The following is a 19432-nucleotide window of genomic DNA, read 5'->3' as shown; positions in this document are numbered from 1 at the left end:
AAGGTTGCATAACACCTTCTGCCAAAATTAAGGTTTCTTCCTCTTCCGCTCCATCAAAAATTGGCAAAACTTCTTTCTGGTATTCTCTTAAAAGTATCCTGCTAAATTTACGCAAATAGATGTCCTTTTCAGAAAAAAGTGGTCCCATCATCATTTTCAAACGGAGTTATTTTAGATTTCTTCATTGAGTAGGAGGGTAAATGGTTATGTGCTCCTGGGGGCAAATGCAATCATATCTAATAGGTTTAAAGGGGTGTGTGTGTGTCATGCTGAATAATGAAGTTAACAGTCACCATGTTTCCATCTTGAACTGCACAGTGCTTTGTCCATCTTAAACTGTTTCCTGAAAGTCCCAGCTTCTGTTTAATGCAATCACTTTTATGCTTTATGTTCTGTTCTGAAGCAGTTTAAGAATTACAACTTCATAGATATTGGCAGTGAGCTGAGGCTTCCTCATACCAACTCACTTAATGGCCAGTTGTATTTCTTGACATGATCTAGTCATTTGGCCTGTTAAAAACAAAACACCCCCCCCCCACCTCAACCCACTGCAGGGAACAAAGTTTTCCCTGTTGGTAAAACTGAGAACAATCCCTAGGGCTGTTTTTATTTATGATTGCCTTAGCTGGGCTGACGAGATCAAGATGTCCTGATCTGCTGAGATCTCTGGACCATCTTGCTCGGCTCAACGAGAGTCTAAATAGTGTCGCTTCAATGAATTACCTGTGCTCTTTCACGGTGGCAAGAACTTTTCTGCAGCTGCTGGTCACACTTTTGCGACTGTGTGGTATAAACTAGGCCTCATCGTGGAATTGTAATAAATCGCCTGCATGTTGAGCTGGCAATGTAACCCTTTCAGGAGCCAACTGTTCATTGCAAACTGGACAGCAAGCAGTGATAAAAGGAAATCGGTTAGGGGGAAGAGACATTCCTTTTCCCCCTGCTGGGTCTGCCCGTTAACCCTGCCAGGAACCAGAAAACCAGGCTAGAGGTGTCAATGGAAAATGAGCTAGAGGAGGAGGGAAAACATTGCAGAAGTCAGAACAGTTTCCTAGCAAATCTACTTGACTTCTGCTCTGACTGGGGATGAGGACCCTCAACAGCCTGAGCTGCATTAACAGGAACAGCATGATACAATTTGCAAACTCTTCTACACTTTGGAAACTGCTGGGGGGGGGGGAGAGACACACAAATACAGAACAGCCTCTGATGGAATCTGGATTGTATTTTATATGGATGTGGTGTTTGTTTCTTAAGAGTCACGTGGATTTATGTGGCATGTTTATAAGAAACTAAGGATCTGTGTGTCGGTGCTACTCAAGTGGGGTCAGAATGTAAGCAAAATCCCTGCTCTTCCTTATCACAACCTGCAAAAAAGATTTGTGCATCCTCTTCCCTCCTCATTCTGGTACTTGTTTCTTTCTGGAATTATCCTTGTTTCTAACAGGTGTTGTTTCTAGCTTCATACCGCAAAGTGTTCAACGTATTACCACTTCCCATCACAGAAGTGTGTGAATGGCATGCTTATTTGTTGGGATGTAGTACAGTGGGTTTGTCACATGAGAGAACTTTTGCTTTGATTTCCCCTTAATTTGGAACTGGGTCCATCAGGGCCTATGGGGAGTCCATGGGAAGTGCAGGGGAAGTGCTGTACAAGATATTTGTGTTTGACCATGATATTTAAAAGGGCATGCATCTCTAGCCTGTATGAAGTATCTCAGATGCAGCCCACAAGCATGTGTGAAATGGGCTAGGGCTAATGTACAGATTTAACATAAAAAGCCCTAAGACGTACTACTGTGTTTCACTGTGTTTAAAGAATATAACGAACCTGGTCCCTAATATTCTGTTAGTATGTTTCCTGTTAATCTATAGGACAAGTAATTATAGGCCTGTAACCAGGGCTTCCAGAAAACTCTTATTCTTAGGTGGCATTCCATCATATCTCCCTAAAACATAAAGAGCAGCTCTTGTTTCAAAGCACCTCGGGCCCATTAAACTACCTGGAACTAATGCTGCTGCTACAGGGTGATTTGTTTCTGAGATTTTCTTCTGACAGGCCCCTAACTTGGATCATATACTGGCTGATCTTGATGACCTTTGATGCAAAGACTCCAGATCTAAAGAGCAGTGAAAGCCCAGAGCGAAGTACACCTTCAGACTCCAGCCATAGACAGTTAATGTTCCTTCTAGGAGGCCGTGAAATCAATCTTCCAGGTCAATATGTGGCCTGCCTCAGCATTATGTTTATGCATTTCTGACAGAGCTGGTTGCAGCCTCACTTGCATTGGTGAACCTTTCATTGCTTTAGCTGATTTCAGCTCATACCTCTTTGAACATTTCATTGCCAATATGCAGTCTTCTGTCACTCAGCTGCAACAGTGAAACCAACACTCTCTTCTACAGATTTCAAGGGCACAATGTTCTACTGCTTACTCTTAGACCAGAAAAGGAGTAGTAACTATCAATCTGTCTTTCTTCCCTGTAGTGCACTAGGAAATTATCACAGTGTTTGTTAAGCACAATGACTCAAATGAATCAGGAAGCTCAGCCCTTAACAGCCTGTGGCTTCATCTGGTATCCTCTGCCTCACCCACAGTAGTGGTCCAGCCTTCATCATGTCCTCCACAATTGCTAGTCTGCTACACTACCTCATATTAATGAGAAGCTGCATTTGTGCCCCAGAGTTAAGGGGGCAGTAGGAAGCCAGGCATTTTGAACCACCAAAAGTTTGGTTGCTGGTCAGAACCAGAAATACAGACATTCATCAAGATGTTGCTAATTGTCAACCACTGCATTTTGAGCTTCCAAATTGTTGAAAGAGAAGGTGGTTCTATCTTTTTTTATCTAGTGTTTCCGAGAACTCAGTTAAACTGAATCTCTGCACTTGCTCGGAGACTGTGTGTGCATTTTAGCTTTGCTCTGAGCAGCGCACCTGGTGCCATTGTGGTGAATCAGGGAAAGTGATTATTGTTCAAATTTAAGCACATCCCAGTTTAGCAGTAAGCTAAAGAAAGTCCCCAACAACAACAGTACTTGAGATTGAACTGTGCAAGGGTCTGAAAGACATATGCTCAAGCCTAATTAGTTCCTGGAACTTTTGCCACTCAACTCTTATTCAATTATCAATTAACTCTAGGAAAGTAACAATAGGGCATCCTCCAGCAAGCATCTTCTCCCACTAATTGGATTATATTCCTTTGCAAACATCCCCACCTTTCCCAATGAGGGACATCTCAGTCACCTGGCTGTGAGTTTTGATTAACCAGAGCTCTCTCATGACCTCCCTGCCTCTCTCTGGAAGGAAAATTGTATTGTGATGTTTATTGACAGCTATATCCTTGGCATTCAATGCCCCTTCCTTCCAGCCCTGTCCTTAATGAGATCACTCTTTGTGTTACAGCTCATGCCCATCAAGAAGTTTCTTTCTTACAACTAACTGGACACTTCTCATTCTCCACTATGACCAATTTTTCTCCACTGAAGCTGTCCCATGTCTCTCTCCTATTCATTCAGCTTTTTGAAATTCTCCAGGATGCTCTTCCACAACATCCTGTTCCAACTCTCTGACACCATGGATGCCATTGGGAGTCAGACTACTTCTTCAGCTTACCTGGATCACAAATCTTGCCTCCTTTCTGCTTCCCTGCTTCTTAGCCATGCCCATTTCCTCCTCTTACATTAGTTAAGACCCTTGCAGGAAGCACAAGCCAGTGTTACCCTGAAAGGAAGCCTTTTCATGGAACCTGGGGTAGGGAGAGGATTTATCTCAGTGGGAATTTATGAAACCTAGCCTACCTTGAGCCACCCCATCAACACTTGAGACTAGAAAATATTTTCTGCTTGTTTTCTGAAAGCTCACAAGCTTGCTGTTAATGATGTCCAGGCGGATTAGCCTCAAATAATTTGTGCTTAGTTTTTGCCGAGAGTCCGAGACCCAGCCCTGACCTTGCACCCGCAGGTCACAGTAAAACTCTGAAAGCAATAAAACTCTTTACTCCCCCTTCCTTGGGACAGGTAATTATTAATGTCTTCCTACTACCTCTATCTTGCTCATTCCCATAATCTTGCTGCTCTAAAGTCCTGTGATTTGCATTTGAGCTTTTCCCCATAGCACCTTTTCCCTGCTCATCTTTACCTGATATAAGGCACTTTATCTGCTTCTTTTTAGCTTTGTAACAGGAAATGTTTGCACTTATGGTTTGGGCAATGAGAGTTTGAGTTGCTTCTGTGACAACATGGATAAGATACAGGTTTGTGAGTTGTATGTATGTATAGGAACATGAGCAAATCTAGTAGCACAAGTGTTTGCTTGAATCTTGTCATGATTTTGATCTTGCGAGTGTCATGAATTTGGTCCCAAAAGTTAAATACGATGTATACAATTAATATTGTAATGATTTAAGAGGTGACTTTCAATGTGACTGTCAGTCCTCTCTCTCTCTCTCTCTTAAATTTCCTATGAACTCCACCAGAGGGGTCCACTATCATTAGCAATCAAACTTTAATAATCAGGCGATAATTTCCTAAATACCTTCTTATTAGTTATAGTTAACGGGTACTGAAAATAACCACCATGAGATTGCCTTGCAAAGTGAAAATTTAATATTTGTAGTTGTAGATGTGTGTGAGGAATAAATAGAGGATTAAATAGACTCATAGATATACAGGTTCAGTTCCAGACCAGCACAATAAAGTGAATATTGTACTAAAGTGAGTTACAATGGTTTCCCAGTGCATTTAGAAGTTATGTTGACACTATAGAGTTGCTTATTAAGCCATGACCCGCAAACTGCAGGAATGGGAAGGGAAAACCCACCTCCAGGCCTAGCCAGCTCCACTCCTGTGGCAAGAAGAGGGACGGCAGAAGCAGGGGGCTTCCTTCTCCTGGAAGCAGCTGAGCTGCCTGCAGCTGCACCTGCAACCTCCTCCTAAGCAGCAATGTAGGTGAAATACAATAAAACAGGGTGTTCCTATAATAAGTTTCCAAGCAGTTATTGCTGATTCAAATACGCAAAAGAAGTGATGACTTGTCCAAAGTATTGACAGTTAAACCAATTGCATGGAATGAGGCATGATGGGGAAGAATATGTTCTGATTACAGAGTAGTTAAACCAGAATGCAAATGACCTTTGCAGCAATGGTATGACATATAACTCTAATGAACATAATCACCCTGGGCATGCAATATCACTAGATATATCCATAGAAACGGGAAGGTTTCATACATCCCTGATTTTAAATACCTTAAACTTTCATTGTATAATTTGGATAAAACTGAAGATAGTTCCCCCCCCCCCATGCTAGCATAGAAACCACTTGTGCTATTTACCGCCTGCTCTCTAGGTGTACTTTCCATTGTTTCTTTCTTTAGCAAGATGTTTAGCAAGTCTCTTGAAATCTGCCAATGGCCACCTGCCCTTGGACTAGTAGGATTACTGGGGGTGGGAATTCAACACTGTGGTCTTGCAGAGATCTCTACTATTTGACTTGTGCTTCAAGTGGTTTAATGCACAGAGAAGGTCTGAAAGCTTGAGTTGATTTGTTTTTAAAGGGGTCACGCACTGGGATTTTATTTGATACAGTACATCTGTGTCTAGCCCTTTATATTACCTTTCCTTTCACAGGTCTTCTTTACAGTGGCTTAGGACTTTTTATTCATTTAGTCACTCTAATGCTGGTGTCAACAGATGCTTCTTGCTTCACTGGAAGTTATAGAACGATTGTTGTTTTAATTGTGCTATAAAGTTGGTGGTCAAGGTAGGACCTTGCATTTTATCCTCAATGTCCTCCTTTTTTACTCAGTTTAGACATTGCTTTTTCTCCTATTGTAGTTGCAACTATTCCTTTTGGCTTCTATGGTAATTCTGGTGTGTGTTGTACTTCCCAATGTCTGGATCATTAACCTGGACCCGGGATGAAGAACTACAGGCCTGCAGGGCTTCTCTATCCGGCCCTTTGTACTCCCAGGACACAAACCCCTCCCCAACCTTGCTTTCCATTCTTCTTGAGTGTTTGTGCTTTCCTGAATGGATGGAGAGGGTGTTGCTGTGTGTGTGTGTGTGTGTGTGTGTGTGTGTGTGTGTGTGTAGAAACTAGCCTACAGAACACAGGTAAAATTCATATTCATTCCTCTGCCCACCTTTGCCTTTGGCTCTACCCACCCGTGGCATTTAGCTTCTGGAAGGTTCCTCAGAAAGAAAAGAAGGTCTTGGGCTTAAAAACATTCCCACTCCTTTTCTATACCATGCTGTTATGGATGCTGTCTGGTCAAACCTTTTTTGCTTGACATTGCTTGCTAATGTGCCGAATGTCTGACATGTGTTTCCTAATGGAGCCAATGGCTAGGAAGCAGGGCCAGCCCAAGGCATTCACTGTTTAGAGCAGAAGCAGATGGTGCCCCTGTCCCCTCCATTCACACAAACAAATGGAGACAGCAGGTAACAATAATAGGAAGACGAATGCCAACTTTAGCTTCCCCAACTCTTCTTTACTGCATCTGCTTCTGCACCTGTGGAGAACAGCAGCCTGTTGAGGAGCCAGAAGGTGGAGCCATCTAGCCTCACCTGTGGAGAGCAAAAGTGAGAACTTGGCCACACCTTAGCTAAGGAGAAGTCTGTTTAATTGGAGGTGTCTGTGGGCTGATTGAGGCAGCACTAAAGGGGGAGCTGATGCTAAAGGTGAAGGTTACTCTTTGAGTTGGTCCTTTGGGTTAGGATGAGGGCGAGGAAACTCCCCATTGGCAATTGTTTGTGAATGGGCTTGCTCCTAGGTCAAAGATGGAGAGGTGAGTCAACCTGACTTCTAAGTGAGAGGTAGATGCTGGGGAACTGCCTTTGTGGTGAGAGCATGAATGCAGCTCACTAGTGCACAAAGTGTGGATGATACTTGCTATTTTATATTATATTTGCTTTTGTATTAATCTGTTCACTGCTTGGGGGACCATTGAGCCAAAAAGTGGCATATAGACAAACCAATGAATGAATGAAAGCCAAAGTGTGTAATAACCAAGGCCAGCCAAGTTATTTAGTACCTGAGTCAGAAAATCCCGCAAGCACCTCCTTCCCTCCCTGGTAGTAAAAGTAAAATAGAAACAAATTAAATAGCAAACCATTTATTGCCCTTTCATGATGCCTGAAATCAGATGTCTGACATGGCTCTCTCACTCAGCCTAATGGTAGTGATTCTTGTTTTGCATTCTGAACGGGAAAGATTACTCTGGAATGTATGGTATATGAAAAGCATCAGAGTTCAGGGGAAATGACACCTACACACGGCCCAGCTAAGGAGACCCAATTAACTGGCAGACCTGTAGGTTATACTTTCCCTTTCCCACCTCTAAGCCATGTAGATACATGCTGAATGAACCCAGAAGCATAAATTAAGACAAAGGCCCATAAATGTAGGCATACCCATACTGAAAGGATACTTTCAATGTATATCCATCCATCAGCAATCATCATGGTAGGAATGAAAACCCCTCAACCTGGTCTCCAGCTAATCTCTGGCTATTCTTGCCATTTCATTTAGGGGTCCCCAGCATGGAACCCATGGGCACCGTAACACCCTCAGACATTCTCCTTGACACCCACCAAGGCATCCTGTCACTTCCTCCCCCCCCCCCCTTTTAGTTGAGGCTTATGGGCTTTTTATTGTTGCTTGTTTGGCGGTGCTGTCTGCTTTTTAAAAATTGTGTGACATTTGTCTGGGGGAGGTATAAGTATTTTGCCTGTTTACAGGAGGGGCCAGTTTTGAGCAGGATAGTAATGGAGTTTTTACTATTCAAATACATCTATTTGCAAATATATTTTTCAATTCATTCCTTTTTACTTAGAAGAAAAGTTGAGCAGGTGAAAGTTATTTCTGCAGTTCTGCTTTCTTATTCCTTATGTGAAAATGCACCTTTTGGTTGTGCTATGTGAAGAAAGAGCCTCTTCCCCTCCTTCCCCCGTTATCTGCTCTGGATGTTGCAAACTTACTCCTGCTGAGATCCCAGGAAAGTCCTATTCTGTCATCTGCTTTTGTTAAGAAATAAAATGCATTGCTTTTGCATTTGTCAACATTAAGCCTCATTTGCTGCGCATCAGCCAAGCAACATGGCTGGGAGAAAGAGACTCTAACATTTCTATGCTGGCTTTTCTTTCTTCTTCTGGTCTCCCCCCTCCTGCTGCATCCACTCGGATGCCCAATTCCATGTTGTCAGCAGACTTAACCAGTTTTCAGTCAGCTTCTCAGAGCCATTTATATAAATTAGGCCTAGCAGGGGATCCCAGAGTCGCACAGCAACAAACATTACTTTGCATTTGTTGACTTTAATTTTCACATTGCCGTATGTTGACCCAATTCCGGAGTAGCTGTAAATCGTGGGTTGCTTTTTGGCTGTGTTTTCTCAGCCCTGCCAGTGAATTTGGGAAGCCTAAAAATTCTGTCTCCCCGAGTCATTTGCATAACCTAAAAACGGCAGCGGGAAAGTCATATGCACTGACCTAATTTAGCTACTTCGGCCATTTCATCTCCTTTCTGTTCCACTGCCTGATCTGTAGCCATTCTTATTTTGTAACCCTGACTCATTGCTGCTTTCCACTAAATTTGTCACTTTCTCTGGGGAATTTAGCTAAGCTGCCTACAAAACCTGGCTGGGTTGCTATAAGGGCAAATAGTACTTTAGCAGTTTAAATGGAATAGAAGGAACAGAGACAACAGAATTTCTGGAATATTTGCTTTATTTACAAATCTACAAGTAGATAAAGGGAGGCAAAGAGGCAAGCGGGAGATCTCCCAGAGTGGATCAGGACAACCCTCTAGTTTTGTTCTTCCTCCAAGCACCTTGGTTATGGATCATTCATCATGATTTGTTTTCAGGAAGATTAGATGACGCTGGTTACTTACTAAGAATTGATTCTGATTTGTTTTCAGGGAGGGTAGATGATATTGTGTCAAGCAAATGTTATTCCACACTTTCCAGTGCATCACCTTTCTTATCGCCAAAAGTCTGATTTTTTTGAGGTGTGTAGGTTGCTCTCCCCCACCCCATATCCATTTTAATTGCACAGCCTTAATTTTCCAGTATGTGATTAAATCCCACTTGAAAATAGTAGCAGTTTGGAATCACTCTTGTTAGTAACTCCCATTTCTCTCTCCCCCCCCCATTTCCAATAGCAAATATTACTGTTTCTCTTAGATTTATTAATATTTTCTTTTTTAAAAAAATATACATCGCCTTACTGCAAACCAAACATCAAGTGGGGGTATGGGGTGGATGTGTATGCATGCTGAATACTAATCTCTGCCTCCCCTACCCCTTGGGTTTGTTTGTATAGAGGGTTTTATTTTTGCTATTTCTGCAAACCCAGGGGTACACACAAGCTTGCTGATACCTCTTGGACATGTCTTGTGCCATTACATAAGCTTTGACAGTCACCTCTGTCAAATATCAGAAAGATCTCTGCCATAGATCATGTATGTGTGTGTGCACATATACAAAGTGCTTCTATGTTTTAGGGAGAGGTCCTGAGATTTTTTTCTCCCCCACACTCCTCCACTGTTTTCCCCAATGCTTCACTCAAATTAAAGCTTTGATTTGGAGCTGGGTTTCTGCGATTCAGTTTGACTAGTTCATTTCTCCTGGGAAAGGCAGGTTTGGTTGCCTTTCAGTACAGGAGAAAAGGTGAGGTCTTTTCTGTTAGCGTGAATATGAAAGAAAAGCCTAAAGAGAAGAAATGCCCATTCGAAGGGCAGAAAGTCACAGCATTTCTGCTGCTACTTTCCGGGAACAAAAATAGCAAGAGCAGGTCCCAGCTGCTGGCCACTGTGGGTTTGAAAAGGTTATCAAGACATTATAGCATATAAACAGCAGAGCTATTAGCTCTGAGCTGTGAAAAGTTTCTAACCTTCACAGCGAAAACCTTAAATTATTTTTGAAGTGTTAATGAAAGTCAGCTCTCCAAAGATGGATGTGGAGCAAGGAATTGCATCAGACAAATGGCAAGTAATGTATTAATAGTTATTGCTTCAGAAGGCCCTGAGGGGGGGTGGGGTCTGAGGTGGCTGAAAGTCAGCCCCCTTCATATGAATCTCTCCCATGAAAAAAAGAAAATCCTGGGTGTAATATTGATCATGCCCAATCCACTAGGAGGTATTCCTTCTCCAATGGTTCCGGGCAAGGAAATCATAAAAGAGCTCCAACTTTCTGGCTGTAATGTTACATTATGTCCCGTGGTGTCTTGGCTCCTCCTGCAAGCTGCAGCCAAAGGGGGAGGAGGGCAGAAGAAGAAGGAGTTCAGCACAGTCAAAGGAAAAACAAGATTGACTCAATTTCTCTTCACTGGAAACCACACATTCAGATTTCATTTCTCCACAGGATTGGTCTCAACGAAAAATCATACATGGGGGGGGTTATTCCCCCAGGGTTAGGGGAGACTTCATGTTCCAATAACTACAGTGGTACCTCGGGTTACAGACGCTTCTCTGCTTCTTCCCCCAAAGAGCTTGGAACTGCTTAAATATTGTTCCCATGCTGTTTGTCAGTGATGCAGCTTACATGGCCAGGCCAGACCTGCTTAACTTCATCAGCAGAATTCTGTCATGTGCTTTTCACATGTTCTTTCAATGTATGAATGGACAGGGACTGGGATAGTGCCTGCTGATCTCACTCCTGACCTCCAGTTGTCCATCAGAAATGTGAATAAGGCAGTGGAAATTCAAATTGTCCATGTGTAATATGTCTCTGCTCAGTTGAGAAGTTTGAGGGAGTAGAGGGGGAGGGACAATGGTGGTGCGAACACACTGGGAGAGCAAATCTAGCTCTCCAGCCCATGTATTTGCACTATGCTAATCTGCCCACTGCTTCATCTCCTAGCTCTGCCTCTCAGAAAGCAGTAGTATCATGGCCAGCCAGAGGTTGAGTGACTGGTGTTGCCCCACCAAGCCATCCACTACTGGAAATGATGCATTTGAACATCTGTCCTAAAGTGAAACCCCTGTTTGAACATGCATCTAAAGAGCAACATTTTTTAAAGTGGAAAATTCATGAGCTATTATGTGGTCTGAAGATACTGGCTGTGCCGAAATGACTTCTTAATTTAACTGACTCAATAGTGTGTGGCTTTACTTCACCTAAAGTGGTTTCTGCACTGTTAATTAACTACTTCCAGTTCACATTACTTATATTCTCTTGGATTTTAACCAGTACTGTTATTTTTATGGCTTTGTAGGGGGGCAGCTTTGGCCTGCCCAGTTACTGTTGTTCAATTAATATTAGCTCTAAGAAGCAACTCGTTTTCTCTGTTTATTTGGTTGCACCTACCATTATTGCCTTACCTGGTGGGAACCATAAACGGATGTAATTATGCTTCATTAAAATGGTGATTGATAATGGCCTGACTCTACAAGGTGCATTATGAGACTTCCTTTCCCCCCTGCTAGCTGGGCTTATTAATTGTAATGTATAGCATTTTGCATATCCATTAAGTCACAATTAAAATGCACACAAATGAAGTTCAGATTAAGTTTAGTCATTGGTGTAAATTCACGAAAGGTAGACTTTGTGGAACTTGGGTGAAGGCTGCAATGCTTGATGTGAAACTAAAACTTTGTTCTCACAGAGATAAGCTCTCCAGAATAAAACATAGTTGGAGCCCAAAGATGTTCTTTACAGTGCTAGCTGAAACCACTAGAACAGAACAGCACTATTTTCTATGGTTAATGACTCTAAGTAAGTGAACAATAAGTAAATAACTATGGATGACTCAGACAGCATCCTCCTGACTTGTCTGACTGGCAGATTTTGCACAGAAATACTTTTAGAACTAAAGGATAAACAGGGCAAAACACAGCAGTCTTCATGCTGTAAGATGCGGCTTTGAGTCCCTAAGTTGGCTAAACAAGTACATTGTGTTGAATCTCATGTTCTGGGAGGTGGGAGATGAGCTACATCAGATACATAATAAATAGGATGATTGTTGGGCCTTCAGCTTCATCTTGTTGATTACGATCTGACCTTTACATCTGCCTCTGTCTTTCACTACCAGAATTGATAGCACATCCACATAAAGCACATGACTTTTAATAAATGCCCATTATTTAGGCATTTTATCAAAAATCTGCAACATGATATGAAAATCTCTTTCTATATAGGATGAAAGAAGCAGCTAATGCACTCCTTTATGCTAAGGATGATTGAGTGGGCAAGAGCGGCCAGAGCTTAATAAAAAGGAGGCAGGGATTCAAACCGTGACTTCGGGAGATTGAGTCTATAGATCTTCATTAGAGCTTTATGCCTTAAAAAGTGGTAATAGTCCCAAGGATTTACAGAAAACCACTCTGAGCTGCATGTTAACTTTTTTCACCACTGTTTCTCTGTATAATAGAAAGAGAACCATGATTATTGTTGCTGTTGCTGTCTGTTAATAATATAATATTATCCATGTACTTTGCACTTTACAACCTAGTGAATGAAAAACCAGTTTCCTGACTGAGGAGCTTATTATCTAAAATTGGAGGAAGGGAAGCGGGGACACCGGTATCAAGGAGACAATGCATTCAGTTGAGCAACCAGTATGGTGGAAGACAGCCATGTCTCTACAGTTTACTTGGATGGGATTGGAGAAGAGCAGGGTAGTTGTGGTGACAAGGTTGTGGGGGCTCACTGGCAGTAATGGCAAATGGCCATGGTGGAAGTTTCCATGCAGCCCCGTTTCCATCTTGATAAGCTATAACACTGCCAGCATTGGCAAAGTGATTCTGCAGCTCTGCCCCCACCAGACTGCCTGCCACTGGCAACCAGGCTTGGGTTTGGTTAAGCAGAGTACAGTCGTACCTTGGAAGTCAAACGGAATTCATCCCAGAAGTCCGTTCGACTTCCAAAACGTTCGGAAACCAAAGCGCAGCTTCTGATTGGCTGCATGAAGCTCCTGCTACCAAAAGGAAGCCATGCTGGACGTTTGGCTTCTGAAAATTGTTCAAAAACCAGAACACTCACTTCCAGGTTTCGATAGTTTGGAAGCCAATTTGTTTGGGAGCCAAGGCGTTAGAGATCCAAGATACGACTGTATAAGAAACTGGTAAAAGTTCTCCAACCTCAGACTTAGAAGGAAATTCTAGAAACTCAGCGAAGTCCACTTCAAAAAAAAAGAAGGAAGGAAGGAAAGAAAAGATGATCTAGGAGAATAGTTTACTGGAAGAGAGGAATAAACTTGTCAAGTGTTGAGGACAGGGATGGGTTGCTGGTAGAATCTTCAAAATCTAAGGAGTAGGCAGTTGTGACAGAAAACACAAGAAATGGCTGTTTTTAAGCAAGATGGCAGCACCAGTGCACTGTGCGCATGGAAGAAGCAAAGAGTGTCTGGATGATGAGGATGTGTGCAGTGTTGAAAGCAATGGCAAGAGAGAATTTCACAACAGAAGTTACAATATCCTTTCCTGGATATTCTTGGCCATGTTCACTACAGGCATTTTGTGTCCAAAAGATACCAAGATGCTAGGGGCAAATCATGATATCCTCTGACAGTCTTTATTTTGCTAGTAATTTGCAATTCTGTACACACCTACTTGGGAGTAAGTTCCATTGAACTCAGTGGGATTTACATCTGAGCAGACATGTCTGGGGCTGTGCTGCAAACTTCTTAAGGAATGATTTCCAAAATGTCCTATGATTCTTTGACCCTGTTGTGCCATATTTCATATTCTGAACACCCTAGAGGGAAGAAAAACAAACTCTGTATGCCAGTACACTTTAAAGAAGGACAATTTGTTCTTCACAATCATTTCCAGCTACGGTATAAATTATTTGGAAAAATTGATACTGCATACATTAAGGAGTGTTATTTCTCCCCCTCTCTTTTTCGTCCCTTTTTTTGTTCTGATTAGACAAATGAATCATGCGAGTGAGCATTCCCTGTGATGCTGCTAATTGATGGTACACTATAAAATTGTATTGCAATAAGCAAACACTTTCAGCCTCCCTGTGCTTAGCTGCATTGGCCCACGATCAGCAAAGCTTTGAAATCCTGAATTTAAATTACCATTCTTTTGACTGCTGTTCATGACGTTAATTAGCTGTGTTAATTGGTTGTTTTGATACATGAAGAGCAGAATAATCCAACTTTATTTTTTATTTTTTGGAAAGCCAAAATTATTAGGAGTTTGGCAAGAGCACGGGGAGGGTTTTCTTTAGTACTTTTGAATGCTTCCATCTTCCTGTTTTCTGTGTGCACTGTTGTGTTTGCTGATGACTGCATTCTTTTTTAAGCCCCCTGTGTGAGTAATCAACACAGGAGTCAATGGTACATGTTTGAATATGCTTTCCAGCAGAGATCTGTGAGACATTGTTGTCTCCAAATTATTGAATTGCTGTAGACAAAATGCAGCCATGCCAACATCATTTGTATTGTAGGGGGGTCTGGCAGATGAAAGGATACGTGCTTCAAACCATTTAGCTGCCAAAGTTGCTGCTATAGCCACACAGCAGGTGACTCAGAATTGAGATAATGGTTCTGAAGTCATGATGCGCCAACTCATCAGAACAGGGCAGGCTCTCGGTTATATCACACTAAAGCAAGCAGGAGGAAGTGGTGCTCACGGACACATGACCTTTAGCATTCCAGCTTATAGGTGGTGTCCAGCTCTGCGAGATAAATGGTAGGTAGCTATCTGCTTTTGTAAACAGTTGCTAGGGAATGTGCTTGCTGTTGTTTTGCCCTATGCTGCGCACACTTCACAATATCAACATGTGGGGTCACTTAAATAGGCAACTACTCCATATCTTGTGGACCTCCTATATTCCAGCTCCACCTTTTATTGCTCCTTTTGCCTTTCTCCACTCTGAATTTGCCCGTGGGTGAGGTGGAAAGGAGACAGGGAAAAGGAAGTTCTGGGAAACTGCAGGTCAAGTTTATATTTGATACAAGGGGAGACACTACAACAGATTATAAAAAAGAGTTCATTTGTGTTTTGTTTAAAATGGAATGATTAGTATGAGCCAGCATGACTTTGTCAAGAATAAATCCTGCCGGGCTAATTTTATCTCTCCCTCTTTTACTTCGGTGACTAGCTTAATGGGTTGTGGGAATGCCGCACATGTAATTTATCTTGATTTCAGCAAAGCATTTGACAAAGTTGTCCATGTTTTTTTTGGTTAGCAAACGAGTTAAATGTGGGCAATACTCTCAAGTGGATTCACAATTGGTTGGAAAGCCATACTCAAAAGAGTGCTCATAAATAGTTACACATCAAACTAGGGCTGGTCCAAAACGAGAAGAAGCCGTTCATTTCTATTTCACCCACCTTAACATTTGCTGTCTGGATTCATCTTTCTTTCCTGAGGATGGCGAATGCTGCAAAATCAGAGCTAAAAGGAAAAGGCAGCCACAATGAGCCATTGCTGCTCACTGGAAAGTGGGGGCGGTGAGCTGGGTTTCACCCTGATTCTATCCATGCCACCCACTGCCTGTTTCTACCATTCATTAGCTTGGAGTCCTTGTGCCCTTGGAGAGGGCCTCCATGGAGGACACTGCAAAAGATCTTGTTTCTTGAACTCTCCTGTGCAAAGAGAAGCAGTAAGGACACTGAGCGGAATAGAAACAGAGGAAAACAATGGCATAAAACAAATAGTGAAATGAAAGTAGGTCTGAAATTACAGATTATTCTGATTTACTATATGTTACTTATATATAATGACAGTCAAAGGGCTACAGCTTTTTGTCCTGTTCAGTTGCATTTCCCTTTATACATTTAAAAGGAAAAGAAGCAGTCAAGTGGTGGGTGTTTGCAAAATGCATCTACTTTGGCTGCAGCCCTAAACCTGCTTACCTGGGGACCATCAATTCAATGGGCTTATATCCGAGTAGATCTATATAGAATTTCACTATGTGTTTGTGCACATGTGTGGCACACTCTTCTCTGTGGAATTTTATTGATTTGCAGAGCAGGGCTTTTTTGCTGTCAAGATTGTGGAGGCTTTAGCCTGTAAATTTTATTTCCAGCGAAGTGTCAAGCAATGTAATCCAGCAAAGCTACCATGATGACTGCCATTGGAGGAAAGTGACAGTTTCTCTGCCATTTTCCAAGCTCTTCCCATCCTCCAAACACTTTCTGTTTTACCGTGTGGGCGGATTGATTGGCAGGTACCTCAGTAAATAGGTTGTGAAAATATCACTTAAATGACTTGATATTGCAGGTGACTTGAAGGACTTGTGAAAACAGCGTCAATTAAGCTATGTGCATGTGTGTATGTGTGTGCTTGAATATGGCTTCTGAATGCTTTTGAAAGTAAAAGCACCTATCATTCAAAGTGTTACGCAAGAGGCACTTAACAGGTGAAGCAACACACTGAAAGTGCAGTGTAATCAGTTGCTACTGAGAATCCTCACTTGAAAAGGAGAAACTGCCAGGTGCTGATCTCTTTAACTCCATGTGGTTAGTCTGTCCAAGTTGAGAAGTGATCTGAACACAATCTGGTGTGTGGCTTGCTGCCATATTTAAACCAAGGCAGGGAGGAGAACCTCACACTTTCTAGATGTTGTTGGATTCCTTCTCCTATCCGCTCCAGCCAGCTTGGCCTATTCTTAAGGATGCTGTGAGTTGTAGTCCAGCAACATCTGCATGCCCAAAGCTTCCCCGTCATATTTCGGCTTTAAAAAATGAAAGTGGTTTGGGGTTTCTGTTTCTGTTCTGTTTCATTACTGCAACCCAGTGGATCAGGCAACTGACTCTGTGCATTCTAAAGGATAGCTAAGCCATGGAATCTGCTACAAGAAGATGTAGTAGTGATGGCCACTAACTTGGATGGCTTTAAAATGGGCTTAGATAAAGTCAAAGCTAAGGCTATCATTGGCTACTAATGGCTACCTATTATCTACGCTATCAGGCGCAGAATGCCTCTGGATTCCAGTTTGTTGGGATCATGAGGAGGGAGTGCTATCACACAGATATCTGGTTAGCCACTGCGGGAACAGGATGCTGGACTAGTTGGTGCTGTGTGTGATGCAGCAGAGCTCTTATGTTCTTGTAGGAAATGAATCACATGTGAACTGGCCCTACAGCCCTTAGACCTCAGGTCCAAGTAGCTAAAACTACTCTGCTGCTTAAGTACAGTCTGATATTAATCTTCCCATTGCCACCACTACACTAAGTTTAGCTGCTGCAATATTTGCTCTTAAAGAGTGCTGGGCTGGCATAGCCTGATTACCGACTCTTATGAGATCCTGCAGTTTTTCTGGGTATGTCTCTTTTCTTTCATTTGTTCTTTAAAAAGAAAAGAAAGGACTTGATAAGAAAATCCAATTCTAGATGCAATATCAGTCCTGGTCCAATCTTACCTCGGTAGCCTAAGCTTGCTTCAGACACCGGTGGACAGTTGACTCATCCCAGGAAATGTAACACAATTTAGTGCAATTTTCCACAGTTGACATATGTTGATCAATATAGGACTTAGAATTTAACAAGCGTGGCATTTCAATTAAATTGAATTACTGAAGAGTATAGTCATCATCGTACCAGGAGAAAGGTGTTTTAGCAAATGAAACGGCCAACCCCCCACTCTCTCCTCATGCTGTGTTGCAGCTGGTCTGTGAATTAAAAAGTAAGCTTTAGCTTTCAACTTTCATCAACACTTAATTCTTAAGCAAACCATGTCATTAAGGTAAATTGTTTCTCTTCCCTCCCCTCTTTCCCTCGGGCTACTGCTACATTTTTATTTTTTTTGAAAGCATAAAAGAAGGATGCTTGCTCCAGAACAGGCACATATACTGTCCATTAGATGATGCATTACTAAACACCCAGGTCCGCTGTCCTCAATTAATAATTCCACATTGTTCATATAATGGCTGAACTGCAATGCAAAAACTCTTCTACACACAACCATATTCTCAAAGAACAGCTACTGTGTTTGTGTAACATATGATCTATTTACCTACAAGCCTGCCTTACCCCATACACGCCCACACAACTACTTCTGGCGGAAATGGCACTGTTATAGGTGTTTCATAATACCCATTGCAAGAACCTTGATCTTTTAGTGTGGCAGCACCTACACTTTGGAAAGCCCTGCCGATTGACATCAGGCAAGCACCTTCCCTGTGCTCTCTTCAGTGCCTGTTAAAAACTTCTTATTTAGACAAGCCTACCCAGATGTTTTGGGATGCGAGTGGCGCTGTGGGTTAAACCACAGAGCCTAGGACTTGCTGATCAGAAGGTCGGCGGTTCGAATCCCCGCAACGGGGTAAGCTCCCGTTGCTCAGTCCCTGCTCCTGCCAACCTAGCAGTTCAAAAGCACCTCAAAGTGCAAGTAGATAAATAGGAACCGCTCCGGCAGGAAGGTAAACGGCATTTCCGTGCGCTGCTCTGGTTCACCAGAAGCGGCTTAGTCATGCTGGCCACATGACCTGGAAGCTGTACGCCGGCTCCCTTGGCCAATAAAGTGAGATGAGTGCCGCAACCCCAGAGTCGGTCACGACTGGACCTAATGGTCGGGGGTCCCTTTACCTTTACCCAGATGTTTAGAAAGTTGATGTGAGTTTTAATCAGTTTTTAGTCTATTGTTATTTCAACTTCTTGAAAGTTTTAAATTGTTGTTAATTTTTATAATGGAAATTTTATTGTTTTATCTTTTTTTGTAAACTGCTTTGAGGGATTTTTTTTTTACAGTGTATAAATTTTATGAAATAAAATCAAAATCAGGGAGGGAGGGAAACGTTTTCATCCCAAAGGCCATGTTGTCTCTTGGCTACACACCAGTGACAAGCACAGCTAGATGCAGCCAGTGAGTGTAGTCAGAGGCAAAAGTGGGTGAATAAACAGATGTGGAAAAGATCAGCCATATAAAAACCAGAGGTTTCTCCACACACATATCTTTGCATCCTCCATCTAGGTAATCAAGAGACACTTTCACAATTCGGATATACTTCTAATATAAAATATGCCCCTTGCAATTATATCCCATCCCTTGTCCAAGGATTTCAGAACAGTGTACATGGAAGGGGTTATCTCACTTTGTCTTCATTACAACAACCCTAGGCTAAAAAACAGTGTTTGGCTCAAAGCAACCCACTGATCTTCATGGTCCAAGTGGGGTTTTGACCACAGGGCTCCTAAATCCAAATCTTCTAACCCAGTATTAATCCACGTGTAGCCAATGCAGTGCCCTCTGATATTGTTTGCCTCCAGCCCCAGGATCCTTGACCATTGCCCATGCTGCCTGGGGCTGATGTCCAACAATAGCTGGAAAGCAACAGACTGACTCCCTGTACATCCACCATGTGAAGAATGAGTGCCTTCTCACCTGTTTTAAACTGATCTAGCCTAGGAGGGCTAGTGGATGAACACTGCACACATTAGCACCTGCATATGAAACCACGTATGTGGGTGAATGTTAGGCAGATTTTTTTTTTTACTTCACTTGAAGCCAAGTTTGTTTGCAGTCCCTTCTGCTCTTCCT

At 42.3% G+C, this 19432-nt stretch overlaps 1 protein-coding gene and 1 long non-coding RNA gene across 3 annotated transcripts in view; one reads left to right on the top strand and one right to left on the bottom strand.

Annotated features, from left to right (window-relative positions):
- The window catches only part of BEND5 (BEN domain containing 5), a 736551-nt gene that overhangs the window by 698966 nt on the left and 18153 nt on the right, over nt 1-19432 (top strand). The window lies entirely within an intron of this gene.
- Nucleotides 8716-17559, bottom strand: LOC310846297. Of its 2 annotated transcripts, none has more exons than XR_014565233.1 (3): nt 17494-17559; nt 15283-15332; nt 8716-10240 (listed from the first exon to the last, which is right to left on the bottom strand). It is a non-coding gene; the product is annotated as an uncharacterized lncRNA (long non-coding RNA). The 2 variants fall into 2 exon arrangements; XR_014565234.1 differs by lacking the exon at nt 8716-10240 and adding an exon at nt 13996-14252.

This window comes from Podarcis gaigeae (genome assembly GCF_964106915.1).
Source record: "Podarcis gaigeae genome assembly, chromosome: 6".
Classification (NCBI taxonomy): Eukaryota; Metazoa; Chordata; class Lepidosauria; order Squamata; family Lacertidae; genus Podarcis; species Podarcis gaigeae.
Note: the sequence above shows the minus strand (reverse complement) of the source record. Positions and strands in the feature narration are given on the sequence as shown.